The sequence below is a fragment of the Macrobrachium rosenbergii genome, chromosome 12 (assembly GCF_040412425.1).
Source record: "Macrobrachium rosenbergii isolate ZJJX-2024 chromosome 12, ASM4041242v1, whole genome shotgun sequence".
NCBI classification, from domain to species: domain Eukaryota; kingdom Metazoa; phylum Arthropoda; class Malacostraca; order Decapoda; family Palaemonidae; genus Macrobrachium; species Macrobrachium rosenbergii.
This window is the reverse complement of record NC_089752.1, coordinates 67,112,820-67,127,763: the sequence shown is the minus strand read 5'-3', so window position 1 is coordinate 67,127,763 and position 14,944 is coordinate 67,112,820.

Sequence of the window (14,944 nt, the reverse complement as noted above, 5' to 3'; positions counted from 1 at the left end):
ATGAAGTTTCTTTTTCTTTGCATGTACGAACACTGGACGGTTTTGCGCCTCCGTTTTATCCCAACGAAGGTGTTTTATGGACACTCGATTGTGCTTTAAGGATTTTGGTACTCGGCTCCTTATAAGAAAGAACTCGACCGATAACGGCAACTGTGGCAGTGTATTCCTGTGGCGACCTTCCTTGTGTCTGTTGTTATGGCGGACGTTTTGGGGGCTTGTCATTGGGCGCCTTGTTCCTGCTGGTGGCTCTTTGTCAGGATATCACAAGAAACCCTCCTGTTATTTTGGGTGATATATCCTGAGATATATACGTCTCCTGCGGGTGTTGATGAGGGACATCCTGCCCTCTGCTGTACTGCCTCTCTGCTGCAACACCTCACCATACGTTACTGCACCGCCTCTCTACCTACTGTGGCTCTGCCTCCCTGCCGTATCGAGTCTTTCGGGGCCGTTAGGAGGCCTTTTGGTCACGAAGAAGGGTAAGCGTGCCTTGCGTGAATTACCAGTTTTTTTTTATAATAGACGACCCCTGTTCAGCTGTCCACATCTTCACGATTATTGAGACAGTCCTGTGCTTGCTACCCGAGGGCTGTATTCGTCTAAGTTCATCGGCGTTGGTGTTAATTAGCATCACTTAAGCGAAGGAAATAGCTTTAGCCCAGTTGTAAATATGTTAAATTTCGAGTTTGTAAATATTAAGATGAAGGTTCTCTTCCCTTCCTGTGTCTCTTCCTGTCGTATGTGAGAGAATTACGTTGTAGTGTGACAGTTTCGTTTCTACCTTTTTCTTTAACCTGTTTCTTTATCTATCGTAAGATAGATCGGTCGATTAGAGTGAATGAGGTGATTGAAGGTAGTGACTGTGCATTGTAGGTGAATGAGTTTTTTTCTGTCCCTTTATTCAGTTATTCGGAGACCTGTTAAATGTTTAAGCTGTGTAATAAATTTCTAAATATTACGTTAATGACTATCAATTATCCCTTTGAGTGCTTCCATTGAATTGTGTCACTGGTATTCCTGCTCTTAGACGAGCTTTGTATATGTAGTACGGCATTTTGAAAACTATATTTCATAACCTGGAGTAAGAAAAATTTTACTGTAACGAGAGTTACGTAACAAGTCGTTACAATTTGCACTCACATATTTATAAATATGTATTATATATATATATATATATATATATATATATATATATATATATATATATATATATATATTAAATGATAACTGCCTTCGAAATACTACAAAAGCCACTTTCTATCAGTTTCTTAACAAGTCTGTCTCCAATTCTGGTTGGCGCAGAGCTTATTGATTATATTTCTCTCTTCGTCAAAGTTATTCCCACAGTTTAGCGAATTCGATGTTAAACGATATTTGTGGCTTAATACTTGTGAATTGATGAGAGAGAGAGAGAGAGAGAGAGAGAGAGAGAGAGAGAGAGAGAGAGAGAGAGAGAGAGAGAGAGAGAGAGAGAGAGAGAGAGAGAGAGAGCTAAATCTATCAGGTTCAGGTTCAAGTATAAGGCTTTGCCTTTGCAACGGCGCCTCAAGTGTTCGTATGGCGTTTTCTAGCTTGGACATTTCCTTTTATTATTGTTCTCTGCACTATTACTTTAACTGAATTAAAACTTTCCCCCTTCAAATGGTTGTTGTAGTTAAAATACTTCCTCTTCTGAAGTCTTTAAACAATATCAAAAAGTGCATTGGGTCCTCTGGCTTTTCACAGAAATTGTAGTTGTCACTTCTGTATATTTATTCATAATGTTCAAGTTTAATGTATTAGTTCTTACTCTAAAAAAATTACTGATGTATAAGTATTGTTGTATATATATTTGTTTAATTTCTCGCTTCCAGTTCTTGTAAATTTCTAGTCACTATTTCTAACTCTTCTTTTCGCTTATCATTATCCTACACAGGTTTGGATTTTATTTTTGTAATTTCCTTTATTTGCCTGTTAGTCAGGTTTTACCTCTTGTATATACTTTATCACTTGTTTTCACTTTCCATTTTTTTCTGCAAGTTTGTGGTTACCATTACAATATATTTTTAGCCCCCCAAAACAATAACGTAAGAACTTTCGTTTTCTATGAAAGTCTAAGGCTAAAAAGAAAACGATTATGATTTTTGGGGCACTCTCCCCTTTGCTCTAGCAGAAAGGCGGATTCATACTTTTTTTTTTTTTTTTTTTTTTTACTTTGAATTTAATAAATATACAAAACCCATCGTTTTGTTGCTTCCATCGCAAAAAACATGTGAATTTGTAAGACTGGCACAGAATAATCGATAAAATAGGCGAATGACAACCGATTGGTATGATAATTATGTGTAGGCTACCCTATTTCCTTCAACGTTTTTCTTTTGGTTGCAGTATGTTGAGTATGTATTTATATAGCAAGATACAGGAGTTGAATGTAACGAACTGGTCACTTTAATGATACAAACAGAGGACTGTATGGCCTTCTAAATATATTTTGCAGCAGGTTCCACTATTACTGCTCCACCCCCGCCACACATGTTACTGATAAATTTCAATAAATCTTTTGGAGGCATCGGTTATGCGTCTAGGGAGATCTGATTACATTTTGAGAGGGATTCAATTTGGACCATAAAAAGTTCCAGGTTGCATTTTTTTTAATTTGGCATCGGTTGAGTTCCAATACTGTACTGCGGCTTATTTTACTATTACAGCACCAAGATATATTTTATAGAGTTGGTTTTTAACTTCCGGATTATCCTTGCATCCTTGATTATCAATTGTCGACAAAATCTTCTGCAGGGATTTTGCCAACCTCCTATCTTGTCGTTTTAAAATATCAGTAGAAATCACTACCGCACAAACGGTTGCTTGTCTAGCCGGGCTGACGTGAAAGATACGCGACGGTTCTGATTTGAAAAGTGCTTTGATTTATTCTTGAAAAGTGCACTGTAAGCTGCACTTTTAGTTAACTAGAGTTTTGGATATGAGAAACTTGCTTGTAGTGATGTGATTGTAAATTTAGGAATTTGGAAATTTCTGGAAAGAACGAGCGTAGCAACGCTGCAGCGCACTGCATGCTCGCTCTTATTTTTGCGACGACAGACGTCAGACGCGTAGCAGGTGTGTTCTTGATTAGAAGGCCGGGCACTGGCTAGAGCTTGCGTGAAACAGTAGGTATTTATATCATCATTTTATCCAACTTAATCGAGGCCGATCGTTGCTCTCCAGTAGTTACGCTACACTCACAGGCTCGATTAAATCGCGATGTTAGTGAATTGTGTCAGAATTTAGGTAATTTCTGAATCTTGATTGCACGTGGTCCAGAATTCGTCTTTGTATCTTGATTAAGGTTAACGTAAACTTAGATAGCTATGGGATTAACGTAAACTTAGATAGCTTAGTACGTATTTTGTGTGATTTAGTTTATTTTCGTAATAAAATTTAGAAAATGTACTTGTGTAGCCACCGCCTGTTCTGTGCTGGTTCGGAGTCGGTGTCTCTTTTAGATTGTGTATCAGGCCCAGAACATCGGGCAAAAGCCAATTAACTGAGTTATCGTCGAGAAAATTCTCAACATCAACGACTGAATAAAGAACAATATAAACAATCCACACCATACGCTTTTCTGAGCAGGCAGGCTCACAGAAAGCTAGTACGGATGAGAGAGGTTTTAATTACCTTGACGAAGCTGCTTTGAAGTCACATTCTCCCTGGGAGAAAATCGGTCACAAGCACTCCTAATGGTACGCCTGTTAAACCTAACACAAACCGGCGACGAACTCATACATACATAGCTGGAAATCTGTCTTTGCTTCTTTTAATAACAATAACAATGAATACTAATACTACTACTTCTACGACTACAAGCTTCTTCACAAGCGTACGCCCGAAAACGCAAGACAAGTACAGTAGTTCACTGGCACCAGTATGGAAAAGAAATTAAGTCTCGTCATATTAGCCTTCCAGCAACTCTCTGGACTTATGAAAGGAATGGCAGGGTAGAAGCCGAGGCAGAAGAAACTGTAACGGGAAAATTTTTTAGAAAACCAAAAATTCCCCACCTATTTCCAACACTTGGCTGGCAGTAACCAAATTAACTTTTGTTGTGGACTTATTCACTTGCCCTCCCTCTCGCTGGCCCTCATAGGAAGAGAACTTCAGCTCCTAAATAAGGTAAAGTACCACGATTTAAGGTTTTTTCTTCAGTCACGTTCCCTATTCCTCTTTAACTATTTCCTGTTCCTTTTCATAGTGCGATATACCTACAGTGAGACCTGTATTGCTTTTTATATTTTGTGCTGTTCAATTTGCAAAGCAGTGACGAGAAGTGTAATGTAAATCATATGATATTCGAGTCATTGGAATCGAGTTCAATCTAGGCATCTTCTGTGCAATTCCTCGATTCCTTCATTACAGTGCTAGTTTCGGTTGAGTAACCATAAGTGTTTTGATTACAGATTAGGAGTTGTTCAGCTGTTGATCTGCATATCATCTTGTGTGCGTAGTGGTCCCCACTACCTTGTTTTCAACGCCCTTTAAGTGGGCCTCTCATTGTATTTCTTGCAGCAAATATCCCGTTATTTGCTCATCTTATTACACCAGAATTAGGTTACCATTCTTCTGATGTGTTTTCTTTTGTAAATATAATTAAGTAAGTTAAACCCCAGAGTTTATCTAATCACTCCCCTCTTGAAGTAGGCCTTCAGCCGTATTTTTTGTTGTATATATTTTTAGCTGACCTCAAGGCCCGAGTCCAGATTTTTGTGGTAATTAAGGTAAGTTGCGTAACATCCTAGTATACCCCATTGATCTAGCAAGACCCCATCTTTAAAATTATAACATTGACAACCTATTGCTCAGTATTTCTTGCAAGATGGCGTCGTCCAAGCCCTGATTGCACTCACAGTTATCAGCTAAATAGCCTCTCTAAGAGCTGGTTGCAGGATTTGAAACGAACCTCCATCTCATTAGCGTAAATTCTCCTACAAGTGCACAAGTGATCCACTTCCTCAGTAAGTACTGTGTTATTATTATTATTTTTTGTTAGGTACAAACCAAATCGTGACTGAAACAGAGTTAGGAGTTGTGAGAACACGTGCATGCATCCTGGTTGTAGAGAAGAGAGTTATTAACCTTTACACAAGTTTTGATGGCTAACGCATGATAGCTTTCATGATAGGCTAACTAGGAAAAGTGAAATTATGAAGAGTGTAACAGGAAATAGTTCGGGCATTTCCTTCCCATTTCTAGTTAGGCACACACTAGCCCACCCGGGGCGTCATTTCAGATTTTTGTTGGAGGGGCGGGGGGGGGGGGGGAAGACGGTTTGGCGAGCGAAGCAAGCCTAATCAGCCGTTTTTTTTATTTTTTTATTTTGAGCTATTTTACGTGCTTTTGAAAGCGACATGAGCAAGGTATTTGAGCAAAAATCATATATTCCCACTATTGTTTATTTATCTCATCAAGGCTGGTAGCCAGTAGACAGACAAGAATCAAGAAACTTAATATTCCCGAGAAATTTCATACATTTACGATTGCACATTTAAACAGAAAACATGACTTTTTTTTTTACATTTTAATGAAAATATACTTTATAAATCAAATTATAGTGCCATCGGCTGGCAATGCCAGGCATTAATGAAAACTATGAAACAACTGTATCATTAGTATACTGGAATTTATACTATGATTATGAAATAAAAAGAAATAATGTTGATAATTTGAGTACCATAATGAAAATGAAATAATGTAAAAGTAATAATGTTGATAATTTGAGTACCAAAATCAAAATAGAATAATACAAGATTTTAGAATTACATTCCTTTATAGAATTACACCAATGGGTACCGACGGTGTCTCATGCGAGCAAATTCATCCACTAACTCTTCCAAATCAAATGACTTAACCATAATTATGTTTTTCTGTGACCATCAACAACAAGTAAGATAGCCGATCATCCCCAGTTGTTGTTCACAGGTAGTTCTTTACATGTTTTAACACAGAAAAAAACCTCTCATTACTAGCTGTAGTGACTGGAATGGTCAACAAAATTTTAAGGATAGTTAGGAACTCAGAAAAGGCAACTGGTAAGGTTTTCTAGAGCAGTGTACACATCGATTAGGTCCTCCTGTTTCTTTTGTTCTAAGAACACCTTTGCAAAATGAATCTGTGAAAGAGGACTGTATCAATGTGTGCACTGTAATGCTTTACGAACAGAGTCAGTTTTTCCTCATCAGGGAACTGCTTTGATGAATACATATACACACACACATATATGTATATATATGTGTGTGTATGTATTCATATATATGTATGGTTTTCAGGCAGAAAAAATAGTTATATATTAACGTCGTATAATTATCCGGTCAATCTCTCAAAATAAAATACCCAAATCAAAGCACAGATGTTGTTAACATCAGATCTGTTGCTTTAGGAAATTCGAAACCATCTCAAGAGACTCGAGGTTGCAACGGTCGCTTACTGAGCTCCCTGAACATGACTTGAACCTGTACTGTACTCAGGCTAAGTCAGCTATTCAAAATGTAAACAAAAATTTGTGTCGAACTAGTGAGTAGTGATATTATCGATGAAGAATGGATCGGATTTTATTAAGGAAAACTTGATTAATTGAAATTTTATGGATCATCCCTTCCTCTGCGGGCCTCATAGATAGGTTAAGACTACAGCCAGACAGACATTCTGTACATGCACATACATACACACATACATACATATAGACAGACAGGCACTGAGACACATAGGCAGACAAACAAACAATGTATGTGTGATAGAGATAGATAGATAGATAGACAGACAGACAGATAGATAGACAGATAGACAGACTGATAGAAATAACTTAGTGTGATGACACATTTGAATTTCGGTATGAATAATGGAAAACCAGCTGCTGTTACTTCTTGGGGCTTTGGGGGAGTGAGGGGGGCAACTTGAGGCTTTGGTGGGGGACAACTTGAGTCTTGGGGGGGCAGTCGCCAGCCCCCTAAATGACGCCCCTGTAGCCCACGCGGTTATTTGGCCTCCAAAGAACTTAAGGTTTTGCATGTTGAACACGGTGATTAGGGTTCCGAAGAACTTAGGGTTTTGCTTGTTGAACGCAGTTATTTTGGTGCTGAAGAACTTAGGGATTTGCGTGTTGAATGTGGTGACATGGGTTACGAAAAACTTAGGGTTTGCGTGTTGAACACAGTGATTTGGTTCTGAAGAAGTTAGGTTTTTATGTATTGAACGCAGTAACTTTGGTTCCAAAGAACTTAGGGTTTTGAGTGTTGAATGCAGTGATTGGGTACCGAAGAACTTAGGATTTTGTGTGTTGAACGCTGTGAGTTTGGTTCCGAAGAACTTAAGGTTTTGCATGTTGAATGCAGTGATTTGGGTTCCGAAGAACTTAGGGCTTTGCGTGTTGAACACGGTGATTTTGGTTCCGGAGAACTTAGGGTTTTGGTTAGATGACAAACACTTGGGCCCCGGTGTGAGGATAGAAGGCTTACACGGAAATTTGTTATATGAATTTGCCCTTTAGATAAGCAGGAAGTGCATAGCTTCGTAGGTTACACGCTAGAACATGATTAAAGCAATTTAGTTGGCTTCTTCAGCAAAGTACAATTGCATAAAAATGAGACGAGGAGAATGTGCTTATTTCAAAGCACACAAGATTTAATGCAGCAGAGCATGACAAGCACAAAATCTTAAATCTGCCATGAATGGGCAAAGCTATATTTGCCTGGATCATGTTTGCAAAGAATTTGCTGTTACTCTACAGGGACCTGACGAACATGTGATCATGAGGGTTGTTTTACTATGCCTGTACTGAGTTACGTATGACCGGTTTCGTTATGACGGTGTCGGCACGTTTGTGGTCAATATTTTGACGGGCTTGCCACGTGCGGAATCACGTGACCTCTGAGCGAAAAAGAAGGTGCGCGGGACCTTATGAGATGAACAAACAATAGTGGGAAATCGTTCTCCCACTGTCTACTGAGTGTGTTTTAATAAGCAAGGAACTTTATATGAATTGGGTTAAGGAATGGATTTTGCACATTCACATTTCTTGTGGATGTGGTATTAATGACTTAAGGAGGTGATTCCTTCATGTGCAAAATTCCTGGGCTCACATGGCTCTGTAAAGAGCGAAGCAAACAACACATGCAGGACATAAGGCATTATAATCAGATGTTGGCAGCTGCCAAACACTGTTGGGAAAATGACCACAAAATAGACTGGGAAAATATGAGTTTTCTGTACAGGAAAACCAACAAAACGGCCAGACTGGTTGTAGAGAACGCCTTCGTAACAAGCGCTAACGACACAATGGCAGGGAACACCGGAAACGGCTTTGAAGACAGCAAATTATCAAGAAAAATCGTACACTCCACAGTAGCAAGGAAACGAGGGAAAAACGCAAGAGGACTCACGAGAAACGAACACTTGGATGAAGATGCGGGCAGAGAAAGGCCAAGGTTACGAGGGAGGGGTCACACAGGAGGAGGAAGGCTACTATAGGATTAAAGTGTTCAGCACACGGATATAAATACAGCTGGACTACACGTCTGGTCACTGTACAGATACTTGATAATGAGGACTGTTTGTCCAAGAACGCTTGTAATTTTCTCTGAATAAATACTCCATTAGATGCCATCCAGTTTGAATGAGGTCCTGTTAGTAATTCTACTAATGCACAGAACAATTGTGTACGTGGTAAAGTTAATATCTATATATATATATATATATATATATATATATATATATATATATACTGTATATATATATATATATATATATATATATATATATATATATATATATATATATATATATATATATATATATATATATATATATATATATATGTGTGTGTGTGTGTGTGTGTGTGTATAAGAATCCCACAGGAAAATGACAGGCAGGAGTTCAGTACCAAGCGCTTTCACGTTTATTAACGCATCGTCGGGGCACGAATGAGACACAGATATAAAGAAGGTTACAAAGTGAACAAAGAGAACAAGAATACCAGATGGTCAGTTGTCAAAGGGTAATAAACAGAAAGTTAACTAGGATAATCCGGGATCGAGCTGTCACAAACTGAACCTAAGACCAAACAAAAAGAAATACTAAAGTTTAGGCTTACAAAATCCAAAAACACGTGTAACCTTGAATGCCAGATGGTTAATTGCCAGGGGGTGAAAAACAAAAGGTTAATCCACGGCAAATCCGGGATCACGCGGTTACAAATTAATCCAAATATATACTTAACCATAAGGCAAATGGAATCTTACCCATTCACATTGCAGAAACATGTATAAAAATGAATATTAATTTTGCATATATTTATCAACAACTTTTTTAATTATGAAGGCATCAAGTTTAAATAAACCAAGACTTAAATTTAGAACACTTTCATTATTTGACTTAATAAAACAAGATTCGATGATATTCCTTTTAACTGTGTCATTGCACCGGACTAAAGGTCTTGCTTTACCCCAGTTAATAGGATGATCTAAATCTCTCATATGTACGAATAATGCATTCGATATTTGGCCAGTTCTCACAGAATATTGGTGTTGTTTGATTCGTTTGCAATGAATCAAACAACACCAATATTCTGTTTTCTGTTAGTGAAATATTCTAGTTTCCTCCCTGACCAAGTCATTTTCTGTTTTCCACATATAAAATGTTTACGTTTTCTCTTTGCTAAATATTTTTCTAGTCTCCTACCTGACCAATGCATTTTCCTGTTCTCTGTAAATAAAATTTTCTTGTTTCCTCTTTGTTAAATATTTTTCTAGTTTCCTCCTGACCAATTAATTTTCCTGTTTTCTCCAAAGAAAATTTTCTCATTTTCTCTTTCCTTAATATCCCTCTAGTTTCCTCCCTGACCAATTCATTTTCTTGCTTTCTCCATATAAAATTTTCTCGTTTTCTCCATGTTAAATATTATTCTATTGTCCTCCCTGACCAGTTCATTTTCTTTTTTTTCCATATGAAATTTTCTCGTTTTATCTTTGCGAAATATTCTTCCAGTTTCCTCCCTGACCAATTCATTTTCATATTTTGTCCATATAAAATTTTCTCGTTTTCTCTGTTAAATATTATTCTAGTGATCTCCCTGACCAATTCATTTTCATCTTTTATCCCAAATAAATTTTCTCATTTTCTCTTTGTTAAATATTCTCCTCGTGCCCTCCCTGACCAATTCATTTTCCTGTTTTCTCGTAAGAAAGTGTTCTCATTTTCTCTTTTTAAATATTCTTCTAGTGTCCTCCCTGACCAATTCATTTTCCTGTTTTCTCTATATAAAAATGTTCTCTTTTTTTTCTTTGTTACATATTTTTCTAGTTTCCTCCCTGACTAATTTATTTTCCTGTTTTCTGCATATAAAATTTTCTCGTTTTCTCTTCGTTAAATATTCTTCTAATGTCCTCCCTGACTAATTCATTCTCATGTTTTTTCCTAACTAAATTTTCTCGTTATCTCTGTTAAATATTCTTCTAGTGTCAGTGACCAATTCATTTTCCTCTTTTCTCCATTTAAAATTTTTTCGTTCTCTCTTTGTTAAATATTTTTCTAGTGTCCTCCCCGACCAGTTAATTTTCCTGATTTCTCCATATAAAATGTTTTCGTTTTCTTTTTGTTAAATATTCTTTTAGTTTTCTCCCTGACCAATTCATTTTCCTTTTTTCTCCGTATAAAGTTTTTTCGTTTTCTCTTTGGTAAATATTCTTTTACTTTCCGCCCTGATCCAGTGATGTTTAATGTGGTTAATTAAGGTACTTATCAAAGTAAATCAAAGGAACTTAAAGGGAAACTTAGCTAAATTTAGTAAGCACCCAGAGAGAGGCTAGTAGAGACGTAAACTATGACATCAGGCGTAATGGCACTGTTCCCAGTAGTATGATAATGATCGTAAGATTTTATCGACAAAAATCTATTAGTCACGGCCATGAAATGCAAAGTAGTTTCGTCATTAACCAATTCCTTTTCTTGCTTTCTCTGTTTAACATTTTCTCGTATTTTCTTTGTTAAGTATTCTTCTAGTTTCCTCCCTAACTAATTCCTTTTCTTGTTTTCTTCATCGAAAATTTTTTCTTTTTTTCTTTGTTAAATATTCTAGTTTCTTCCCTGACCAATTCTTTATCTCGTTTCCTCTGTATTAAATTGCCTTGTTTTTATTTGTTAAATATCCTTTTTTCACCCTAACTAATTTCGTTTTTTATTTTCTCCACATAAAATTTTCTCGTTTCCGTTTCTTAAATAAAATATTCGCTTAAATTCCTCCCTGACCAATTCCTTTTCTTGTTGTTGCCGTGTAAAATTTTCTCGGTTTTTGTCTGTCAAATAATTATTTTCTCTCTGGACAATTTCTTTGTTTTCCCCCTATCTAATTGCATTTTTTATTTTCTCCACTTAAAATTTTCTCGTTTTCTCTTTGTGCAACAGTCTTCTAGTTTCCTCTGACTAATTCCTTTTCTTGTTTGTTTCCATTAAATGTGTCTTTTAGTTGTCTCCTTGTTTAGCTCTTTTCTTGGGGTCTCAGTTCCCGGGTCTCTCTGCCCCTTTCTTCTTGCTCGATTCCTTTTTTTCATTTGGGGGTATGTCCATCTCATTTCCTGTAGGGTAAATTCTTCTTCTCGTTTTCTCCTTGTTAGATTCTCTTGTTTCCTCCAACTTCAATTCTTTTTCTTGTTTTCTCACTACCCAATTCTTTCTGTCGTTTCTTTCTGTCTAATCTCCTCTCTCTCTCTCTCTCTCTCTCTCTCTCTCTCTCTCTCTCTCTCTCTCTCTCTCTGTTCCACCCTACAAATTTTTCGTTTTTATGTTAGTTTACCACCTTGTCTTAATGTTTACTTTACCTTCTCCGAGCCTTGGCTAGATGGACATATTACCTCGCCCATCTTATTGGCTTCTATATTTGTGAAATATATCATATAACTATCTTCCCATTCGTTTCAATAACAACAAACCTGACGATTTTTTCATCTTCAACTTAATGCTGATAGCTCCTGGCTCGATACTGATTTATGAGAGAGAGAGAGAGAGAGAGAGAGAGAGAGAGAGAGAGAGAGAGAATAATACAAATAAACTATTTCAAATGAATTAAATAATTTCTGCTGAACTTCTCCTTAACATGAATGACCGAACGTTATGAGGGAACAGTCTATACAGCGATATTGGGGCCTCCTCTTTGATTTACTGAGAGCTGTCCCTGGTGCCAAATGCGTATCCACCTATAAATTCTGCTACGGACTCTTGTTATTTACGGGTTTGCGTCTTCTATCTTCGTAGACCTTTTCTCACATAAATACGCAAGTCAGCACAAACACATATGAAAACCAACAGGTATAAGAAACGAAACGGTTATGCTGTGAAATTTTCTGCAATGATCTGTCCTGTGACTTTTGGATCGTTTTTCATGAGAGGAAAGGATTCATTCTTCATATATATATATATATATATATATATATATATATATATATATATATATATATATATATATATACATATTCATATATATATATATGTATATATACATATACATGAGAGGAAAGGATTCATTCTTCATATATATATATATATATATATATATATATATATATATATATATATAACATATATTATATATATATATATATATATATATATATATATATATATATATAACATATATTATATATATATATATATATATATATATATATATATATATATATATATATATGCATGAGAGGAAAGGAGTCATTCTTCATATATATATATATATATATATATATATATATATATATATATATATATGTATGTATGTATACATATATATACATATTAATAAATAGGGTATATATATATGTGCGTGATAGATTGGTGTGAGTATAAGTACTTAGCTCTGTCTGTTTGTCCCGTGATCAAAGTAAAAATCTAGCCATAAATGCAAATGAAACATTGCATTGGAGTGGGCCTAAGAACAGGTGAATGGATTCTGAAATAAATGCAGATTCGGTTTTGCACCCAGCGTATTGTACAGTGGCACCGGAGGATATATAGGCAAGAAATGTTTTCTTAATATTGTTGTACATCAGCATTACTCCTTTATATAATGAATCGTGCCTTCAAATTTACGATCCCTTTTTGCTCCTCGGAGCCATAACCTAGCCTCAGAATGATAGGGAAGGCAACCCGCGAGAGAGTTTCTTGATAGGCTATATCTCGGTTCATTAGATCTGTCATTTTTACATTCCCGCTCTTAGTTCTTCTGCCAGTCCTCTTTCCCTTGTCTTGCAGTTGACTCGGTGTCTCTGCAGCAGGAACAGTTCCGTCAACTGTTACAGTGAGCTGAGGGAGGCAGTTACTGTTCCTCGTAGAGGCCCCCATAGTTCCAAAACCTGCGAACTGATGCGTGAGACAGACATTTAGGAACTTCCCTTGGATCGAGATGGAGGTAAATCATGCCTGGATTAGTAAGTCTGGTGACTTCCTCTCTCCCCAGTGAATGATGTTGGGGGCTTGTCTCCATGATTCTCTTCTCTGTAATTTCTTTAACTTTCCTTCCTTTCGGGCTGAGTTTGTCGTTTTAGCCTGGCCTCTCTCTTTTTTCTCTTCTTATTTGCATTTTCCATTCTCCCGTATCCCTCCGATGGATGCGTCTGTCCACCAGGCATTCATGTACACCCGAATAAAAAGGAAGGAATATGACTATACCTACATAGGGAATGACCCGGCTTCGATGCTTAAGAATTATTACCTTTATAAACGCGCTCACGGACCCACACACACGTATATAAATATATATATATATATATATACTGTATATATACATATATATGCATATATATATATATATATATATATATATATATATATATATATATATATATATATATATATATATATATATACATACATACATACATACATACACACACACACACACACACACACACACACACATATATATATATATATATATATATATATATATATATATATATATATATATATATATATGGTATCATCGAAATGCAGGTACGGTAGTAGCCATGAATTCCATGTAAACAGCTAGAAGACTGTCAGCAACGCGTGTAGAGGAGCAATGATTTCTAAACATAACCCAAATATAAGAGCGACTTGGCAGCGATCATGTGCCACTGGCATCGTCCAGTTCCTTCAATGAAGTAATCTTCCTACGACGTATTCTAACCATCTCATTCTGGTGTCTCTGACAGAAATAAAAGAAAGAAATCACTTCGTCCTATTTTCGTCCTTATATACATACGCATACACAGACACAGATACATACACACACAAATACACACACACATATATACATATACATAAATATATGATATATATATGAATATATATATTATTTATATACATATCTATCTATTTATATATATATATATATATATATATATATATATATATAGATATATATATAGATATATATATATATATATATATATATATATATATATATATATATATATATATATATATACAGTGTATATAAATATATATTTAAATGCAATTACATACATTTACACACGTATAATATATATATATATATATATATATATATATATATATATATATATATATATATATAAATGTATATATATATATATATATAAATGTATATATATATATATATATATATATATATATATATATATATATATATATATATACATATATATATGTGTGTGTGTGTGTGTGTGTGTCGATATAGAGTCTACAGATCACACCTTTAACAGGTATTTACTGCATGCATTTCTCTGTTACATCAGAATAAAAAAATTTTTGGGGGCAAAACAAAATTCTTTATAAAGATTACCTGTAGGAATTTCTCCGTGATATTTCCATAGACGAATAAAAAAAAACAGGAAACGGAACGAAATTATTAGTTGGTGAACCTAAAGCAAATCTTTTAAAGTGGCCCAAAGGCACCAAACCGCCATGGCAC